The sequence below is a fragment of the Otolemur garnettii genome, unplaced genomic scaffold (genome assembly GCF_000181295.1).
Source record: "Otolemur garnettii isolate 467f Iridium unplaced genomic scaffold, OtoGar3 scaffold00147, whole genome shotgun sequence".
Classification (NCBI taxonomy): Eukaryota; Metazoa; Chordata; class Mammalia; order Primates; family Galagidae; genus Otolemur; species Otolemur garnettii.
Genome location: NW_003852542.1, coordinates 435,331 through 458,158, shown reverse-complemented (window position 1 = coordinate 458,158; position 22,828 = coordinate 435,331). Strand labels below are relative to the sequence as shown.

General features: G+C 41.1%; 1 non-coding gene and 1 gene segment (V, D, J or C); one reads left to right on the top strand and one right to left on the bottom strand.

Moving 5' to 3' along the window:
• LOC111728266 overlaps positions 1-22,828 on the bottom strand; it is a 224,977-nt gene that overhangs the window by 144,545 nt on the left and 57,604 nt on the right.
• Positions 15,863-15,966, top strand: LOC111728275. Its single transcript, XR_002775620.1, has one exon. It is a non-coding gene; the product is annotated as a U6 spliceosomal RNA (small nuclear RNA).

The following is a 22,828-nucleotide window of genomic DNA, read 5'->3' as shown; positions in this document are numbered from 1 at the left end:
CTTTCCACCTCTGTCAACTCCATGCTCAATCACCATTGCCCGAGGCCATCATTGCTCTGTTTTCTTTGGCTATTGACTGACTTTCCTTGTTTTTAACCATCACATAAATGGAATCCTAGCGTATGTACTCTTTGAAATCTTGCTTTTTTGACCTATATGCTTTTTGACCTTTGCCTGTATGGTTGGGGTGGGAGTAATTTTCTACTTTCTACTACTGAGTTCTATATATATATATACATTAAAATATATATATTAATGTATAATTAATATATATATTAAAATAAGACAATCTAGTCATTCCTCAGTTAATTGCTTATTTTTGGTTTGGGGGTATTATTAACATAGGTCTTAGGAACAGTTTGCATGCTTTCTATGGACTTGTACACTCATTTCACTTGGGGATAGCCCTAGGAATGGACATGCTGAGTCACAGGGTTGGCACGGATGTTGGTACTGCCAAACATTCTCAGAAATGGTGAACATATTTGCACTGTACCAGCTATGTATAAAAGTCCCAGGTGTTGTAAATCCTTTACAATAATTAATATTGTCAGATATTTTATTATGTTTCTATTGATAAATCTGAAATGGTATCAAGGTTAAACTTACCTTTCCTGATGATAAGATAAGAGACAACTTTTTACTGTTTATTTATCTAACTTTTTTTGCAGTTTTTGGCCGGGGCTGGATTTGAACCAGCCACCTCTGGCATATGGGGCTTGTGCCCTACTCCTTTGAGCCATAAGCACCACCCTACTGTTTATTTTTTATTGACCTTTTGCACACCTTGTTTTCTGGGAGGTGCCTACTCTTAATTATAATCTAGACTAATCCATCATTTTTTCTTCTGTGATTATTTTATGTGCTATGTGTGTCCTGTATAATAAATCTTTGCCTGCCTTTAAGATCTAAAAATATTATCCTATGCTTTTAGAAGTAGCATTATTTTAACTCTCATATTCAGTTTATAATATATCTCAAGTATATACTTCTGACTGGTATGAGGTGGGTCAAGGATTTAGTTTTAATTTTTAATTATTTATTTATTTATTTATTTTGAGACAGAGTCTCAAGCTGTTGCTCTGGGTAGAGTGCCGTGGCATCATAGCTCTCAGCAACCGCCAACTCTTAGACTTAAGTGATTCTCTTGCTTCAGCCTCCCAAGTAGCTGGGACCACAGGAGCCCGCCAGAACTCCTGGTTGTAGGTGTTTTGGTTGTAGTTGTCAGTGTTTTTTGGTGGGCCTGGGCTAGATTCGAACCCGCCAGCTCTGCTATATGTAGCTGGCATCCTAGCTGCTGAGCTACAGGTACTGAGCCTTAATTTTTTATTTTAATTTCAACATCAGATCTTACTGATTTGTTGGAAAAGCAAGCAGAACAAAACAGAAAGCTCAACCTGTATCTCACAGTGTTGCCTCTAGAAATCTAGTAAATGTGTATTTGTCAGTTTTTTTTCCCCCTGGACTTTCTCTATTTAAGTATCTGTATGCCTAAAATATATCATGCTTTCTTAATTAATATAGCTTTATAATAAGTATAGAAATCTGGCCTTATAAATCTTCTAAATTTCTTTTTCTTTTCAAAACTTTCTGGTCTGGCTCAGTGCCCATAGCTGGTGGGTTCAAACCTGGCCTGGGCCAGCTAAACAACAATGACAACTGCAACAGAAAAGTAGCTGGGCATTGTGGCAGGCCCCTATAGTCTCAGTTAGTTAAGAGGCTGAGGCTAGAGAATCACTTAAGTCCAAGAGTTTGAAGTTGCCGTGAGCTGCGACAGCACATCACTCTACCGAGGGCTACATAGTGAGACTCTATGTCTCAAAAACGAAGAAACAAAAAACTTTCTGGCCTATTCTAGGCCCTTTTAATGTCTATCTAAATTACAAATTCACTTTATTAACTGCAAAATATCCTTTGGGTATTTTAATTGATCTGCATTAAATTTATATGTCATTTTGGGAAAATCAAAAGCTTAATGATACCGAGTCTTTTACTCTATAAACAAGAAAATAATCTCATCCCTTGGGGTGTCTGCCCACATCTGACCACAAGAGGGTGCACAGGAAACACAGTAATTGTTAAGAGGGCTGTGTGTGTGTCTCTGGATATAAAGGCTGAGAGTCCAGGCTAATTCTGGGTGTTGTTTATCATTATTATTATTACTACTGGAGCTGCCCTTTTACAATCATCAATAATTTCACGCTGTGAAACAGGTCCACTATGCACTGTACCAACTTGTCTGAGTCTGGCGGGAGAGAACAAGTCCTCCCCTCTCCCCAGCAAGCTTCATAAGTGGCTGTATTATTTATAGATAGGCAGCAAGGGACAGCACAGCCAGTCCTCCAAAGTTCTGGAAGGCGACCCAGAGAGGATCTGTATATGTCCCACATGCACCACAGCTGAGGGACCCCAGAAAGCAGCCTACCCTGGGTTTGATACCCTGGGGGATGTGACTCAGTGGGATAAAATATTGAAATACATCAGTTTTTTAGGGGGAACTGAAACAGAACGCAGGCCATTCTGGTCAGCTCTCTGCTTGTCAGGATGCTGCATTTTAGAACATTTCACAGCTATTTTTAGAAACTACAAGTGACAAAAGGGGGAGAACTGGGTTGGTCCAAGGCCACGTGGACACTGTCCTGGACACCACCCTCCCACTGCCCATTTTCCAGCATACTCCCTGGCAGCAGGGTAGCAGAGAAGACCTGTAGTGGCCTAATCACTAGGTTGTTGATAAGAAGCAGTCCATCTATCACATGCTGTGATAAGTAAGTCTGGGGAAGAGACTCACAAGGAAAATACAAGTGACTGGGAAGGTCCATCTATAAAGAAAGCAAGTGGGGTCCAGGTCCCTGGAGTGTGATCTGATCACTAAAGGGCATTGGCAGGACAGGGATGAAGGTGTCCTTACCTAGATGGAGGAAAGGGAAGCATCTTCTGGTCCTCCCCAACCCAATGGCTATGTTCTTACAGATGTATAGATTGGACCCACATTTGTTCACATTCACAGCCACCTCCTGGCCCAAGAGATAACACAGGTGTGACCTAGTTTTCCACCTGTGCAAGAACTGTGTCCTGCCCATGAGGACACCAGTTTCTTTGGTTAGATTTACAGCAGTAACTACATTCAGTAAATAAAAATAGGCAGAGAAGATATCTGTCAATACCCAGTGAAATATCACAACCTGTGACTCTTATCTCTTCTCATCTTGATCCTCTATGTTCATGCTTGAAACTTTAGAATGTCAGCTGAGCTCCATGTTTTTTATTCCCAAATCATGGCTGTGCTCAACTTGAGCCCTTGTTGGACCATCTCCCAGTGTCTTTGGACAACTGGTCTGCTCCTGAGCCACTGACCAGCCTTGTAGCAGCCTTTGGCTAAGGTTCAGAGGCTTGAGTTTACAACTTGAGTCTTTTGATAGACACACACACGATTTCTCTGATAGCCCTAAAGTATAAAATAAACCTGACCCTGCTCATTAGGCTGATGGCACACTTCTAGAAGGTTTACTCCACCTCTTCTGGGATAGATCCTCTGGCCCCTCATGCTCTGCATTCATGGTATGGGACTCTGTTCACAATAGTGCACATTTGGGGCAACAGAGTAAGATTCTGCCTCAAAAAAAAAAAATGCACAATGGGGAAAAGAAGCTGGGAAATATATATACATATATGCTGGTGGCAAAATTGGATCACCACATGTAGAAGAATGAAACATCATCTCATCATTCAAAAAATTAATTCAAGATGGATAAAAGACTTAAATGCAACACGTAAAACTACAAGAATTCTAGAAGTAAGTGTAGGAAAAAGTCTTCTACATATCAGCCTCAGATGGGTGTGATGGCTCATGCCTGTAATTCTAAGCATTCTGGGAGGACAAGGTAGGTAGATGGCTTGAGCTCTAGAGTTTGAGACCAGCCTGAGCAAGAGCAAGGCCCCGTGTCTACTAAAGATAGAAAAACTAGCCAGATGTTGTGGTGGGTGCCTGTAGTCCCAGCTACTTGAGAGGCTGAGGCAAGAGGATCATCTGAGCCCAAGAGTTTGAGGTGCTGTGAGTTATGATGCCATGGAACTCTACCCAGGGTGACAGAATGAGACTGTCTCAAAAAACAGAAATAGATATCAGCCTAGAAAAAGAATTTATAGCTAATGTCCAAAAGGAAATTAAAGCAACAACAATAATAAATAAATGGGGTTTGATTGAACTAAAAAGCTTCAGAACAGGTAAAGAAACAATCAGCAGAATAAATACATAACCTACAGACTGGGAGAAAATATTTGCAAACTATATATTTGATACAGGGCTAATATCCAGAATTTATAAGGAACTCAATCAAATCAGCAAGAAAAATGTGAACAGCTCCATTAAAAAGTAGTCACAAGGCATAAACAGAAACTTTTCAAAATAAGAAAAAAATGACCAATAAACATATGAAAAAAATGCTCAATATTACTCATCATCAGGGAAGTGCATATCAAAACCACAATGAAATATCAGCTTACCTATTAGGTCGGATTTTATTTATAAGTCCAAAAACTATAGATGCTTATGTGGATTCAGAAATAAAGGAATGCTTATACACTATTGGTGGGATTGCAAATTAGTACCAGCTGTGTGGAAAACAACGTCCTCAAAGAACTAAAAGTAGACCTATCATTTGATCCAGCAATCCAATTATGGGGTATCTACCCAAAGGAAAAGAAGTCATTTCATCAAAAAGTCACCTGAACTTGAATGTTTATGGCAGTATAATTCACAATTGCAAAGATGTAAAAACAACCCAATTGCCCATCAATTCATGAGTGAATTAATACAATGTGGTTATATGCATACAACGGATACTCCTCAGCCTTAAGAAAGATGAATTAAAGTCTTTTGCAACAATTTGGATAGAACTGGAGACCATTATCCCAAGTGAAGTATCTCAAAAATGGAAAATAACCCAACAAACCACAACGTGTATTTGTTACTAAATTATAACTAACCAATGAAAGCATGTGTGCACGAAGGAAAGTAACATCAGTGGAAATGAAGCAGGGGGTAGGTGGTAGGAGGGGAGCAGCAAACCCGTTATCTATGGGCACTATTTGTGGGATATAGTGAGCACTATTTGTGGGATGGGCACACTTTCAGCCATGATCACAAAAGCCATCAACAAAACAAAAACTTTTGTACCCTTTTAATATTTTGAAATTAATCTCCCGTAGGTATAAAGCTGAAAAGAATTTTCAAATACAACTATTTCAGGGCTCTGAAAATGTCAAAAGCATTAAAAGCAATTGAGAAGTATTTGTACTTGAAAAGGTACAAGAGTTGTGAGTAGGGACAGAAGATATGTGTGGACTTTTGCCTAGAATTGCTTCTTTCCCGCTCAGCTCAGTCAGCAAGAACTTCAGGACTAGAATTTTATCAACATGAGGAAAACAGCAGAAACTACCAGTCTGCTGCCAAAGAAGCGTGGAGGACTCGAGTTGAGGTAGGGAGTAAATTAAGATAGCTCAGTGATTCAAGCTATTTAAATATTAAATGTTAGAATATTCAGAGAAATAATGGAAAGGCCTTTCAAATGTAATGAAACACCTTAATGTGTAAAACAAAGCAATTCAATGAAACTTGTAAAGAGTGAACACTGTAAATTTCACAGCTACCCACAATGTAGTTAAAATACTGAAAGACAGTGAGAAAATCTTTAATGCAATAAGAAAAAAACAGACTCACTATATACTGGGAAACAATAATAAGGTCATTAGGTAACTTTTCATCATGATGGATGGAGGTTAGAAGACAGTGGAACAACATATTTAAATGCTGATAAAAAGTAAAAAGTAATTTTTTTTTTCATCTAGGGAAACCAATCTTCAAAATCTATAGGCAAAGTAAAGGAAAAAACTTTGATAAACAACAAATGAAGAGAAATTATTACTGGCAAACATGCCCTACGGAAATTCAAGAGGAAATACTTTTATGTTCACAGGAAATAGGATGGATGGTCATTGAACTCCACAAAAAGGATCAAATGGCAGGTCTATTTTTAGTTCTCTAATGGAATATTATGCAGCCATAAAGAAAGACAGAGACTTTACCTCCTTCATGTTTACATGGATGGAGCTGGAAAATGTTCTTCTTAACAAAGTATCACAAGAATGGAAGAAAAAGTATCCAATGTATACAGCCCTATTATGAGATTAATTTATAGCTTTCATATGAAAGCTATAACCTAATTATAGCCTAAGAATATGGGGAGGGGGAGGGGGAAAGGAGGAGAAAGGGGTGGATGGGTGGAGGGAGGGTGATTGAAGGGATCACCTCTATGATTTATCTTACAAGGGTACAAGTGAATCTTTCTAAAAGTAGAATATAAACGTCTTAACACAATAACTAAGAAAATGACATGAAGACTATGTTAATCAGTTTGATGAAAATATTTCAAATTGTATATGAAAACACTACACTGTACCCCATGATTGCATTAATGTACACAGTTATGATTTAATAAAAAAAAAAGAAATCCACAAAAAGAAATGAAAGCCTCAAAAATATTAAATGAATAAGAGATAATCTAGAAACAAAATCATAACTTCATTTTATATGATGTAAAATTCAGAAAAATCAAAAATATCGTGATAGGGATTAGCTGGCCAGTTACTTTGGTTGGAACACGAGGAGCAGTCATTGACTGGGAAGGTGCAATAAGGAAGCATCAGGAGAATTGGAAATCTGCTATATTTGTAACTGAATGATGACTCTGGGTAAAATGCCCCTCAGTTGCAGACTTAAGATTTCTATCCCCGACTCTGTGTGTATTTTATGTCATTAAAAATATCAGCAAAGCTAGATAATTTGAACAAACATGAACGAAGTAATAACCATCACTAAATAATCATAGAAAATGAACTTTATCAAAAGGTAGTGTAAAATGTTCCCAGGAAAGTGGTAAAGAATTAGAAAAGTGGTCGTGAAAACAGGAGAATATATTTAAATATGCTCATACTTCTGCTCTGGCAGCACAGATTTTATTTGTTAGTTTTACTTCAAACGCAGAGGACATTTTACGGTATTTCGCTCATGAATCTCATTCTCTTGTTAGTTCTTCCCACACCACTGCACCCACCACGGGATTTGCATGCTGTCCTCAGGGGAGGGCCTTCCTTTAGGAGTCTGAGATAAAAGCTCAGCTCTGACCCTGCCTTGACTGATCAGGACTCCTCAGTCCAACTTCTCACAATGAGGCTCCCTGCTCAGCTCCTGGGGCTGCTAATGCTCTGGGTCCCTGGTAAGGACAGAAGGAGATGAGGCAGGAGAATGGGGTGAGAGGGAGCTCTGGGGCCCCACTGCCTCCCGTGTGTGCTCTGTACATGTTAGATGAGATCTTCTCGTCCTCCAAGACAAAGGGGAAACTGAAGTTCAGGTGGGAGAGAGCGAGGAGGATTTCAGAAGGAATGAGAGCTTGTGTATTGGTGAACATTCTGACACAGAAAGTGGGGAGTGCTGTAGGGGACTTCTAGAGGTTCTCTCATGGCTTGAAAATTTCTGTTCTTACTGAAATTAAATGTTTTGGGGGTATGAACTAAAATCATAGTCATGAAAAATAATTCAGCTTGAAATAATGAAATAAAATTATGAAAATGTCTCCTAATGTTTTGTACATAACCTCATTCCTCTATCTTATTTCAGGATCCAGTGGGGATGTTGTGATGACCCAGACCCCACTCTCCCTGCCCGTCACCCCTGGAGAGCCGGTCTCCATCTCCTGCAGGGCTAGTCAGAGCCTCCTGCACAGTAATGGAAACACCTATTTGCATTGGTACCTGCAGAAGCCGGGCCGGTCTCCACAGCTCCTGATCTATAAGGTTTCTAACCGGGAATCTGGAGTCCCAGACCGGTTCAGTGGCAGTGGGTCAGGGACAGATTTCACCCTGAAGATCAGCAGGCTGCAGGCTGAGGATGTTGGGGTTTATTACTGTCTGCAAGGTACACACAGGCCTCCCACAGTGGTACAGCCCTAAACACAAACCTCCATGCTTGGAGGGGCCCAGCTGCCCAAATGTGTTATTTGATGATAGCTCAGCAGAATCTCTGGCTGTATAAGATGAACATGTTGGAGAACTCTTGGCAGCAGGTTGCCTCTGAGGGCCCTGTCTCACGGATGCCTTGTGTATATGTTAGGCAAAACCCGCTAATGATCCTGTCAGCAGCAGCAGCAACCCTCGCTGGCGTAAGTAGCAGAAAAATGAACATGATCACGTGCCTTCTGAGTAACCAGACATGACTGGAGTGCTGAGTAAAATCTCACCCTAATCCTCCTGCTTTGCCAGCATTTGTCAATAAGACTTACTCAGCATAACAGCCAGGCAATCAATACAGATTAGTGGCAATACCTGTTGAGTACCAGGTTTAGCGGTTTGTGTATATTTTTAGGAGGATGATATTTGGTAATATTCAGAAAATGGTGCTTTCTAACTTTCCCAAATTCCTTCTTCTTTTCACTTCTTATCTCCACAAAGATGGTGGCGATAGCATTCTACACAAGTTGTTCACAGGGGCAGCTGGCTGAGGACAATTAGGACAAATCTTGGTTTTTGAGCTTCTAAGTAGTTTTTATATTTGCTGCAATTGCCTTTTGCTGATAGATAAAAGTAGCTCTTGACATTCTGAAAGTTTATTTTTAAAAACAAAAATGCTTAGAAGACATAGGTGATAGAACTTACCCCATGTACCAGTGGAATAACACATAATAATAATACGTTTTCTTTTTTTTTTCTCTCCCAACAGATAAGAATTTTCAGACTACGTGCAGACTGCAGCTAGGGGAGCATTAAGGGAATGCAGGGGAGGGGAGCTACCGTCAAATCACTTGCTCTTTGGCTGACATTTGGCATGGTTGCGGGTGGTGGTCAGTGTTGAGGGTTGATGATGTGAATCCAGAAAGGATCCCAGACGTGTCACCTGTGAAGAATCACAGAACCGGAGGGACCACTGCCTGGTTCACAGGTCAAGCCTGCACCCCTGCATATTTCAAGGGAATGTAGTACATTGAGAAGGATTTTTGGTCTACAATCACCAAATGGTTATTGGTTTTCTGGTGCAATGAAAAGTGAGGTTACATTACTCAGTCCTCGTCAAACTAGCTTGACAGAGGGGAGCTTTTGAAAACTCATTCTGCCCCAAGAGGTAGCCCAGCAGAGGGACCACATGGTTTGGTTTCTGAAAACATGATACACACTGACATGCTAACCAGTAGGATCAGTAGGGGTTCCATCAACAGGGGAATAGTCAACATCAATGACTGAGACACGTATTAAGGATGGTGTGTGAAGATTTGGGAGAAAACAAACAAACAAACAAACAAGCAATAACAACATCATCCCTGAGCCCTGAGGATGGGGCTTCTGCTTTCCAAGCCCAGCATTCACATCCTGCATGATTAATGAAACCACCCTAAACATCCCATGGAAAAAACTAACAGTGAGCAGAAGCTGCCTGTGCAGCCATCAAAGCTCAGCTGGGTCCTCCTTTCCCGGCTGGAGTTCTCTGTCTGTGCCAAGTCAGATCTTCTGTCCTTCAGCTACTTGGGTAGATATGGTGGAGAACCTAAGTCAGGTGAGCATCAGCTCAACTATACAGGGTTCTCCTCACTCTGGAGTTTTAGATCACCTGGTCCTTATTTCTTCTCTGTGCTCTGATGCTATTAACATGTAACACTTCCATTTTGTTATTTTTAATTTTTCATACTTTTTGGCCTGGCAGTTTTGACTTTTCAACTCCTCATCATTGTGTCAGAGAATGGAGATAACTTTTGTTTTTTTGCAGTTTTTGGCTGGGGCTGGGTTTGAACCCACCACTTCTGGCATATAGGGCCGGTGGCCTACTTTTTTGAGCCACAAGTGCCACCTGAGAATGGAGATAACTTTTTGAAGTAAATAATATTATAGAAATGGCAACCTCAGTTTTGAAATAACAAATTAATGCATTGTTTTCACAAGATGTGGTCATTACATGAAAATAAATGATTCTCATATTATAGTATAGAATGTATGTTTTGCATAGATTCCACTTTGTATAATTCTCTAAAAGTATTTCTAAACTAGTAATGTGAATATCAGTTACATGTCATGACATGATATGAGTAAAAATCAGCAGGATAATGTATCTTGTTTATGATTGCAGAAATAACACCAGAAATGGTTATCTATTTTAAAAGAATGGTTTCCATGGTGAGTGCAGTTAAACTTGTGTTATTAAGCAGATATTCCACCAAAAAAAAAAAAATAGGAAAACTGGTTTATAGCAAGGGGGTTGTAACACACGGAGAATGACAAGTCTTCAGAGTATTTTCCACATGGTTCATTCACAAGTAGGTACACACAGCCAATCAGTAATCTACTGAGTTCACTCCCATAATCATCAGTGTGGAGACTAGGGATAGTGAATTAAAATTGTATTCTTAACCAAAAAGTCCAAAAAACATACCAAAAATGGTTTATAGAAAGGATTTTGTAAAACAGAGAATGCTAAATCTGCAAAATATATTCACAAGTAGGTGGCACATATCTAACCAAAAGTCTATTGATTTTACTCGCACAGTTATTCATGTGGATCTTGGAGATGCTGAACACACTCCTGTGAGCAGGACTCACCAGGATCCCGCACAGTGTGACGGCCACAAACACAAATCACCCCAAGAGGTTCAGCCTCTCAGTGCAGCAGGAGCAGCTGTGGTGCCCAGAGGATGAGTTCAAACCAGGCTGGGCTCAGGTGGAGCTGGCTGGAGATCCTTGGGGAAGGGGTCATCGGGGTCTCAGTCATGGGTGTGGGCTCCTTTTCTGTAAACAGCATCCAGGGTTCTCCAGGACAGCTTCCCAGATCCTCTTCCTTCTCCAGGATCAGACCACTCACATTCCACAGACTTTCCAGTCTGTGGCTGCCGTGTTCTCCCTAGAGCAGCCACTAAAGTTCCTTCCTGTCCTCGTGGCTGTATGGACACTCAGTGATGTCACTGGGAAGAGACTAGTGTGTTGTGACATCATCTGCTGCCACTGATGACGTTCAGGGCCCTCCCTGCCTTTGTCAAGTGACCATCACTTGACTGAGAGTGTCCTTCCACTCTCAGAAGAATAGAAAGCTGCCTGCACTGTGTGAGTTTTGTCTTCTGAACAAGTTGAAGTTCACAAGAGTCTTACATAAGTGCAGCACATTATATTAGTGTTGCCTATTTTGACTTCCCTTTTCACTGAATTATCTGTGAGCAGTTATTGAATCTTCCCATCCACTCTCAGATCATTCTTTTGTGAAGCTGCTAATGTATATATTTCTTTCCAGATGGATAAGATCTTCATGATAAAAGTCAAAACATGTTTCCATTATATTCTCATACTTCTATGGGTAGAAAGACTAGTTTTAGAGTTTAATTTCCTCTTCTTTCACTAGTATGTGTGGGTGCAAATAATTTAATTGATTTGAGAACTTTCTAGCTAATATAGATTTTTAGTGGTATAAAATCAGGGGTATATATTCAGAGCTTTCTTGAAATTCATAAACTGTAACTTGTTATTTTTTTTTTCCATTCGAAATACTTTCTGATTTGTTAACGTATTTCTTCTTCGATTCAAGGTTTAGGTGGTAGTATTTTACTTATTTTCCAATAATTCGGGGGTTTTTGGATAACTTTCTGATTTATAGCATAGTTCCACTTTTCTCAGAGAATATGCTTATGTAAATTGAATACATTTAATTTTATTATAGTTCCACTTTTCTCAGAGAATATGCTTATGTAATTTGAATACATTTAATTTTATTAAGATATCTTGCAGCCCACAGTATGGTCTATCTTGGTAAATGTTTTGAAAAGACTGCAATCTGCTATTGTGGTGGGGTACTTTCTGTGTTTCAGTGATGTGGGGAATCTTGACAGTAGTGTTCAAGTCTTCTGTATCCTCACTGGCTCGGGTGAGAGTCTACCTATTGCACAGCTCTTTCTTTTTGCTTCTCAGCTGGCTGGCTGCCTGTCCCATGGTAGTGGGCAAAACCAATACTCCTAGATGTGGGATGAGTCCCTCCAGAGCACAAAGAAGTTTATCAGGTGCTTCTTTTCTCTGAAGACAAAGACCCTCATTAAGCTCAGTGGAATATATGGAGTACGTATCCCTCTCTTCCCAAACCTGTTTATGGAGCACACACGATAGCTATCTCATAAGTGGGGGTAAAGGTCTTTCTTGTTTGGGCTTCAGGTGTAGGTGGGATTGTTTGGAAATAGGAGCTGGATCACAACTCCAAAAAGGGGAAATCAGCCTCTAGACCTCAGTCAGAATGATACTAGACAGCCCAGAAAGAGATCCCAGGCATTACCAGACAGTTCTATTCATCCTGACACATTTTCTGGATTAGAACTGTAGTTGTAGGGTCTTGGGTTTGACAGTGATTTTGAGATAGGGACCTGGCAGACATTCTCAATAAGGAGTCATAAGACCTGAACCAAGATCTCTAATAAAATGGTGTGGGTGGGGAAGCCAACTGAAACCAGCTAGAACCTAGATGCCTAGAATAACAACCTCAGATTACCCTCACTGCTCATTTTACCCTGCTTATAATGTATTGGAATATTAACAGAACTCCCACCAGTGCCAGGACAGTTTGCAAATGCCATGGGAACTTCCAGAAGTTACCCCATATGGTTTAAAAAGAGGAGGACCCTCAGTTCTGAAAACTCCCCACCACTTTCCCAGAAAATTTAGGAATCATTCTAATTCCACTTAACACAAAATTAAATAGAAGGCATAAAATAAGACCCCAGAAACTCATCAAGATTTCTGATGCATAAATGTGGCATATGTATCCATTTCTTTAGGCCTTGTTTATTTCCTTGTAGCGATGTTTTCTCCTTTTTAGGTCTATATGTTGCAAGGCCCCTGGCATGTGTGTATGAATGTATGTTCTCTCAAGTGTACATTCAGCTTATAATTTATCACTAATTACGAATTCAGTAAATAATTTTGAATGTCCATTAACATTACTCGAATTTTCATTAAGAGAGAAATTTTTTAGTCTTGCTAATTGCTGTGTCCTCAGGCTTTTGTAAAGTGGCTCTTTGAAAATAAAGTGCCCAATGAATATATACTCTTATGCTCCATAATTAATCTATTAGCTAGAGCCATTCAGGAACTTTATTATGTTTTATAATCTTTCTTGAAATAGTAGTCTGAGGTCACCAGTTATCAAATGCATGCTAATACCACTAGGTATTAGTGGTATTAGATGAAAGAACAAATATGCCCCCTAGGAGAGTTGTAATCATGCCTTGGACCCCATGCCTCACACATGAATAAAAGACGCAGCTGTGCTCTGACTGTGAAGGTTCTTGTTTAGGGATATATCACTGTGGTGTCCTGGCCATTCATGGCAGTAATAAGTAGCAACATCAGTTGTATCTACATTGCTGATAGTGAGGGTAAAATCTGTCCCAGAATGATTGCCACTGAATCGGGTTGGGACTCCTGAGGCCCGGGTGGATGTATCATATACCAGGACTTTAGGAAACTGGCCTGGTCTCTGTTGATACCAAGCAAACTTGGTTTTCTCATTGGGATTTGTTGTGCAGGTGATGGTGGTTCTGTCCCCAGGATAGAGAGCCAGGGTAGGTGGTGACTGGGTCACGCTTTTGCCCAATTTCAGGTCTACAGTAACAGAAGATATGCAGAAGTCAACATACATACAGAACCTATTTAAGACACACGAATGTGTATCTATTTAAATTGTTGAAGGAAGCACTTCTGAGTGACAGATCAAGTTTTCTTAGAGAAAGATTCTCTCAGGCGCATACATGGTATGATGATTTCAAGGGCCCCTGTGGGACCTTCCATGGGATGGAAACTCAGCATCATATCCCCTCTTGTACTTCTCACCTGTGATGAAGAGCAGCAGAAAGCACAAGAGCTGAGACGGACATCGCATCTTTCTCAGAGAGCTCAGCCCCACTCCAGCTCACCTGCCCCCTCTCTTGAGGACCCTTTAATAACAACTCTGGGAGATGAGAACTCTCCGGGGAAGGGCTATGCAAAGCAGAGTCAGGTGCAGCTGAAACTGTAGGGTCATTAAGCAGAGACTGGTTTTCTATGCTTCCTCATTGTCATCAGACATGCATGAACAAACTTGCATGAGCAAACTTTCTCGGAACACATGGCGACACAGTGCACTGTGGCCTACCAATCTACCCAGGGAGGCTGACAGGATGACCTCCTCTGCTCCCTGCTGGCTACTCACAATGAAGGGAGTCAGTGAAAGCCAAGACTGTCTTCACAGTGAGGCTCAAAAAATTATAGTGACATAAGAATACAGCAAACAAAAAGCATATTTAAAGAGGCATGAGAGTAGAAGATTTGACCACTAGTCCTGTGTCTTTGTCTTATTTTGAAGATAAATAGTAGAGAATAGAGTGTGTTATTGTATGTTAGGATCTCAGTGTTTAAACATAAACCACAGCCACTTCACTAATTTTTCTAAGAATTATACAGTGCAGTTTTGGAAAAGGCTAAGTATTACCCGGGGTACACTAAGTTTCCTCCAGAAAAGGGCAATTTTATCCTTCCAAATAGTTTTTCCATCAAAGATCCCTTCCATTATTTCTGTTCCATTGAACTATCTATTTTAATGATTGTGGTTTCAAAACTATCTCTGATAAGCTCTCACTCTCTCTTGACTTTAACATCAAATGACTTATGATCTATATCCATTGTTTTAATTCAATTCTAAATAAAGGAAAGAAATTTGGATATTTTTGAACTTTCTAGAGTTATATACTTTTAATGCATGTGTGAAAATTTATGTGGTTGTTTTGAAACCCTAGACTTATTTTACTGATCACTGTTAATTGTTTGGAGACTCGTGTGTACCGCACTTTAATTCAAAACCAGTGCACAAGTTTTTGGCACTTCAAATACATCCTGATCTAGATTGTATCTATTACATATAATCTGGGGGAAGGACTCTATGTAAGTTACTACAAAAAATACTTTGGGAATCTGCCTATTGTTTTCATCAAATCACCCAGTGAATGTCCCTGCTGAGGCTAATTCCTTACACTTGTTCCACCAAAAGGAGGTCCTTGGTATTCGTAACACTCCCTCCCTGTTTATAATAGTAGGTCAGTGGTAAACAAGTGGTAGGTGCCGGAGCAATGTGACAACTCTGTTTCTATGGTCTTGGGGAGGCAATGGTGGCGAATGAAGGCATAAAACTCAGCCATTAATAGAAAAAAATCAAGAATTCTGGGCTGGGGCAGTGCCTGTGGCTCAGTGGGTAGGGTGCTGGCCCAATATACTGAGGGTGGTGGGTTCAAACCTGGCCATAGCCGAACTGCAACAACAAAAAAATAGCCGGGTGTTGTGGCTGGCACCTGTAATCCCAGCTACTTGGGGGGCTGAGGCAAGAGAATCACCTAAGTCCAGGAGTTAGAGGTTGCTGTGAGCTGTGACACTGCGGTACTCTACCGGGAGCGATAAAGTGAGACTCTGTCTCTACAAAAAATAAATAAATAAATAAATAAATACATAATAATTCTGGGCTGGCCTACAGCACATTAAAGGGCCCTTTCTGTTGTTTTCCAATAAAATTTATATTTTTCAGTTGGGACAGAAATGGATCCTAGAAATAAGCTAATTCAACCTCATTATTTTAATAGGGAAAAATACTGGGTTGCAGACAGTATCTTGTCTTGCTTTGTCATTTGGTAAAGCAAAGAAAATTGTGGTACAAGAGATAAAATCTTTTAAAGATTGATTTTCTCACTTGATTGGTGCAAAATTGAAAGTTATTTGTTAAGATTAACTGCTTTTTCACTGATGAGGCCATAAAAATCAGGCTTGAGTGCTCACTTAAGCAGCACATATACTAAAATTGGAACGATACAGAGATTAGCATGGCCCCTGCACACGGATGACACGCACATTTGTGAAGCGTGCCATATTTTTATGCAATAATAATAATAAAAAATCAGGCTTGACTACTCTTTCTTTTAGTTGGTTGGGCTTTATGACCTGAGTTTCATTTAGAAGAAGTTGAGATTTTCCTTCCAAGCAAAACTCAGTCATTATAGGCCATGACCTATATTTTTCACCTAATATTCTTTACATATAATTTTGATTTCTCTATTTCAATTTTTAACAATATACAATATATTTATATTATTACCTCTCTTCCCCAAAGTGGAAAAAAAGCATCAGACAACTTGGGCCTCCTAGACATCCAACAGGAAGAGGTGCTGAAGCTCTTGGTTGCACCAAGTCCAACTCTCTGTTGTTGAAACTTAGGTAAGAGCTCCTTGCCCAGGCTGGCTGACTGTTCTTTAGAACAAGCACTACTTACTGCCCTGAAGTTTTTGGTAGGATGTGGCTTCACTATGGGTGAAGTTTGGCCTCTGAAAAGGGGTGGGCCTCCATTGTTCCTAATTTATGCCCATCTATCCAACACCATAAATTCAAAGGAGATTCCATATAAGTGAACAAGCCAGGAGCGGAGGCCTGAACACCAGGGCAAAGCAGGGAAGGTTTGTGCTCCAGGCCAACCCAGTACCTCCTCTCCCACTTAGCCTGGGAGCCCCATGGTACAGTCAGAGTCGGATGTTTGGAGGTGCCACTTCCTCTGTGCCTCCCATTGGCCCACAGTAAGCACCAGGGAATGAGAAGTGTTGGGACAGGAAGAAGGCTTCCAGAAACAGAATTTCAGAGCCAGGGGTGGCTCCTGTATTCAGACACTGCAGAGAAAAAAAGAGAGGAGTTGTGCAGGAAAGGTGTTACGCTCCAGGGCTCCAGGGCTCCACTCTCATTGCCACAAGCAAGAATCAGTTCTATGCTACCCAGTCACACTGTGGGGAATACTCACAATCCTCATGAGGTCCCCAGGGTGTCATGCTGCACAAATAGGAAGAGTGAGAATTACTCCAGGATCATCTACGACTCACAGAACAGATACTACCGCCACTTCTTACGTTTCCTATCTCAGTATCTATGTGAATCCCCAGTCTGGGACAGCTAAATTTTCTTCTTCAATCCCAGTAGACTTCCAAAATTCCTGTGAGTCACTCCTTCTTGGACTGGGGACTCTGGACCACTGGGTAGAGACACAGGCAGCTGCTGCTGAGGATGAAACATAGATTGAGGAATTGCCTGAGGACTAGAACATGCTGAGACCCAGGCCTAGAAGGCTGCTCACCTCATGAAACTTCATCATGCATTGCTTCTGTTGCCTGGGTGCAGCAGCTTAGCCCTATGGACTGATTCATCCAGATGCCTGTTGAGGTCCAGACCATGCAAGACTGGCAGGACTTTCTATGCAAAGTGTGGTGGGCACAATACTTCCTCCTTCAATATACCCATGTGATGAATTTGGAACCAAATTTTAGTTCTTTTTTAAGCAAAGCTAAAAGCCATTTATTTTTTCCAAAACAAAGTTTAAAGTTTATTCTAATATGAAGACAAAATGTAGAATTATAGTAAATGTAACATATCTTCATGGTTTCCATAAAGAGTAATAAAAAAGTGAGAAGTGAAAACACCCAGAGAGAGGTTAAGAATCAAGATTACAGGGCCCAATTCTATGACAGTTGAACCTGGATGGTGTATAAAGATACAGAATGAAGAGGAGTAAAGGATCTCTGTCCAGGATCTGTCCAGATACTCTAACCCTTGAGTATCAATTCAAGTCAGCTCTGGAGAGCAATCTCAGCTCTTGTATTCTCTGTGGGATTAGGGAATGCTTTTGCTGGGCAGCTCTCCCCATCCTTCTCATGGTTTCTTCTTTGTAGGAAGGTTGATCTTAAGAAATTTCTTCCAATAAATGTCCTGCATGATTAACTCTGAGCCCTGCTTCCCAGGGAGCACAGCTATGACAGGTGGAATAGGTCGTATACAGCCAGATTCTATTCATAACCTTTAGGGCAAAGTGTATGCATTTTGCAAAATGAGGTAAACACATCAGAAATAGAGATCTGAGGCAGTACCTAATTCATCATGGAGTAATTAGCATTAAATTGATTTGTAGACCCTTGGTGTGTTTGATCTCCAAAAACCTAAATTCACAGTTCTTAGACCTAAGACAAGAGGCCACCAACTGAGGGTGAGGCTAGATATTTTTGAGATGTGTTGTAAAAATCTTGCTGCAAGATTTGCCCTAAGGACAAGGAGAGAAAGATGGCTGACTGGAGACATTGCCTGCCAGGCCATCTTGGAGGGAAAGTAGGTTTTCAGATGAGGAAAAGGGAAGAAAAGGTTCTGAATCCTGCCAGGGATTTCATGGAGGAAAACTGAAGCAGAGAAGGAAGAAGATGAATTAAAAAAGATATCCACGAGGATCAAACCCAGAGAGGCTCAAATCCCAGTGAAAAGATGAAGGGGGCCCCTCTTTCCCTTTCATGAACCTTTGGTGACCAGGGGGCTACCAAGTTACTTGGGAGCTTTCTCATTCCCACGAGCCAGACACAGTGGGAAACATGGAGTAGTGGGGAGTACTTTTGTGTTCCCAGAGGCTGGATATTCTGTGGGAGCAGGGGCTTCCCACAAAGAGTGAATCCCATACCTTTTCTCTGGGGAGCCTGCAGTGGACAGAGTTTTTCCAATCCACCCACCAGTATTTCACAGAGTTGCAGCCCAGCCAGTCATACAAGCAGGCTAAATCCTGTGTCTCTTGGACTCTAGTGGGCAGATGGGGGAAACAAATTGGAGCTCTGGGAGCTGGATATGTGGGGTGAGGGAGCCCATATAGATCAAACTAATGGGATAATATTGTGTGGTTCTGAGATGTGGTGATCTGGGAGAGTGGCCATTCCCCCACAAGAAACAGGCCCTGTTGAATTAGTGTGGGTCTCCTGGCAAGGAAGTCGTGTGTAGCAACCAGGTGTAGCACAGTTAAGTGCTTGGACTGACTGGGAGCTGGGGCTCCTCCACCACCCATTTCAGCTGAGAGAACAGTTTGTGATGAGAAGTTGGCAAGGGGCTGCCTTTCTTCAACAGGAGCATACTTCGGGCTAAGGCCTCCACAGTGATTGGGGCCCACTGGAAACTTGTAGTGGACCTGGGGTGCCAAATTTGGAAGCTCCCAGCCTGCCAGCATTTTGTGGAGATGCACACTAGCAGGTCAGACCTGTAGACCAGGAGAGGTTTGAGATCTGGAAAGTTGGATTGTGAATCTCAGCCTTATTCTACAGACAGACTTTTTGGTGGGGTGAGTTCATTCCAGCCTTTCCCTGGTTGCCTTCCCCAGAAACTGGGAGCAGACCATTGAAGCCTGCTGAATCAGCTACCTTTCTAGATTTTGTAAGTCTGAAGGCAGGCTCACCCACCCTACCCCATCCAGCCTCACACCCCCACCTGCCTCAGCTGTGGCAGAGAACAAGGACACACCTGCGAGTCCAGGACTCCACCCACCACATGAGCATTCTAGAGGTCCTCCTGAGGTACTGGCCCTGGTCACAAGCTCCAAAAATAAAACTGCAGTTTGTCTCTTCTGTCAAGTGCCACCTAGTGACAGGGTGGTCCATTTGCACAGACCTTTAGAGAATTTATTGACTCAATCATATGGGGTCAGGTCAGTTCTCACCTATAAGCACCACCTATTGTCGTAGAGGTTAAGCTAAACCAATACAATTCACAGTGCTAAGAAGACCACAGGGCTGAGGAAAGGGAAGGGATTTCAAGATATCCATTCTCTTTCATCAAAGAGAGACAGGGAATCTGCGATACACTTTGCACATCAAAGCTACAGTCTGTAAACAACTATCAACAGAGACAACTACCATACTAAAGATATCTATAACCAAAGTATCTATCCGGAACCTAGATCACCATAAAAGTACTCACAAACAAGGCCAAAGGTTCTTCACGCCAACATACGCTACAAGCACCTTGTACAAGTGAGGAGGGGGAAGCTCCATCTAAGCAAAAGAAAATACCAAAATAAAAAGCTGCAGCTGCTCCAGGGAGAAAGAATCAGTGAAAAGAACCCTGTAAATATGAAAAATTAAAGCAAAAAGATGCCCCCAAAGGAACACCAGATCTCTAGCCATGGATACCAACCAAACTGAAAATATTGAAATGATAGATAAATAATTTTAACTATAAATAGTAAGGAAGCTCAACAAAATTGAAGAGAAAATAGAAAACCAACTCAAAGAAACTAGAAAAACAACTTAGAAAATGAATAAAAAATTCACTAAAGATCCTGACATACTAAAGAAAAACCAAATAGAGCTTCTGGAAATGAAAAATACTTTAAGGAAATAGAAAACACACTGAAAGGTTTTAAGAATAGTCTAGACTAGGCAGAAGAAAGAATTTCCATGGCCTATGGATTGATTGCATTTGATCTGGGAATAGGGTTGAAGGGTAGTGATCACCTAGGGTACAATAAAGTCATCACAAGTTGCAGGGGTGAAGAAAATCCCCAAACCAAACTACACAGATGAATTTAAGTACAATACTCTCTAACATAGGTGCACAGAATTTTAATTCATTTTTTTACTGTAGTAATTTCTAATTATTCTAAACTATTTAATTATCAAAATATTTTTTCATTTCACTGACAAATCCTTATGGTTTTCAATCTTTACAATCTTCAAGTAGTTTTGAAATATAATTTTGCATTAATTAGAAAATAAAGGGGTATATTTTTGACATGTGGCTTTACACAGAAATTTTCTAAAATGGCTTCCCAGGAGGGGAAAAATATCTTTAGCTGAAATAAATATTTCTCAAAATACGGCTTCATGAAATGTCCAGAAATCATCTGCTATCGTGCTAAAATTCAGATTCTCATTGAATAGGTCTAAAGTGGGTCTGCTTTTTTGCGTTTGTAATATCTCCTCAATGATGTTTCTGATGCTGCTGTCTACTGGAGGAATTTTGAGTAAGAAAGTATGTACATACTGTGACAAAGAAATGCTACATCCACTTGGGGATTTATTTTGGGGGGTCAAGGTAAGTTTGTTTCTTCTGTGATAATTATTATATATTTCATGCAGTTTCTTCATTTTTTCCTTTATTATTCAAAGACTTTTTTGCTATGAGTCCAGACTTGCTGATAATACTGGGAAGCATATCCAAGTGTATGGTGGGGACATCCTCAAATAAGAAAACTTCTGAGAGTTGGGGCAATTGTGCTCATACTGGGATGTCAGTTGTCAATTTCCCATCATTTCTGGATGGGCATTTCCAGGAATCGTTTTCCCTTCTGTAGTTTCCTGGGGAGTTGCTCAATTAAGCACCCTACCATGAGATTTGGAAGTCAGTAGAGAATTCAATACTATCCATTGGCACCTGAGACAGACACATGAGCAGAGACGAGGATTGCGGAATCACCTGGATATTTGCTGCAGGCAGCTGAAAGCATAAGCACCCCCACCTTTGGGCTTCTTAGAGAGGACTGCATGGTTAGACAGCCCATACCTTCACTGGCAAATGTGCTCTGGTTTCTGGGTGATCCCTGGGGAACCCACACTTTTTTTTTTCCAGCTTCTCTAACTACCATACCCAAAGGCCTTGAAATGGCTGTAGTTTAGAATCTAGAGTGGCTTTTCTTATATGCACTCTAGCTGGTATCATAATCTAGACTTCTCGAGTGTAATCATCTCTGTTTGTGTGTGGAATCAGGAGCAACATTGCCACATCCGTATGAGGATGAGGAGAAAGGATGAGACTTAAGGTACAGATCACCCTTCTTTACCTCTTCTATCAAAACTATCTAATGTTCTTCAGAGTGTAGCTGCCTTTGAGAAATGTCTCAGCAGATGAAGGCACCAGAAAGAGCAGCTGCGGCAGTCCAGACTCACACATCTGACATCCAGGGGCAGGGAGTGGTTTATGTTATGACTTGTCACACTGTGCGAAGCCAACTGTAATCTAGTACACAGTAATAAGTAGCAACATCTTCAGCCTGCAGGCCGCTGATGGTGAGAGTGAAACCTGTCCCAGACCCACTACCTCTGAACCTTGAAGGGACCCCAGTGTACAAATTGGATGCATAATAGATCAGTAGGTTGGGAGATGACCCTGATTTCTGCTGATACCAGTTTAAATTATTGCTAATGCCCTGATTGGCTCGACAAGTGATGGTGACTGTGTCTCCTAGAGAGGCAGACAGGGAGGATGGAGACTGGTTCATCTGGATGGCACAGCTGGCACCTGAGATGGGAAACATAAAAAGAAACATCCACACAATTAACCATGTTATAAGGTGATACCACTGACTTGCTAATCAGTATTTCCCACACAAACTGAATAATTCCTAGTGTTCTCCCTCCTTACCTGGGAGCCAGAGCAGTAGGAGCCCCAGGAGCTGAGTGGGGGCCCCCATGTCCATGCTGTGTCCTGACAGGGACTAACTACAACACAGGGTGTGACCAGCAAGTTAATAAATCTTCAGGGCAGGGGGGCCATGTCCTAACATGCAAATCAGAAAGGGGTGGGTAGGCTGGACACAGCTGCAGGGCTGGTTCATAAATCAACATAGACATAATGTCTCCAGGTGTTCCAGGACTGAGCAGGGAGGTAAAAATTTGCCTGCAGAGAATATGTTTCTCCCTCAGGGTCATTATGGTACAGTGGATATTTTTGGACAAATGCCAAACTGCAAGTGAACCTGAGGGCTAGATGGAGTAATGTCTTGTATAGTTGCATTGGGATATGCCAAAGAGTAATCTTTATTTATTTATTGTTTTTAGAGATGGAGTTTCACCTTGTCACCCTCAATAGAGTGCAGTGGCATCACAGCTCACAGCAACCTCCAGCTCTTGGGCTTAGGTGATTCTCTTGCCTCAGCCTCCTGAGTAACTGTGACTACAGG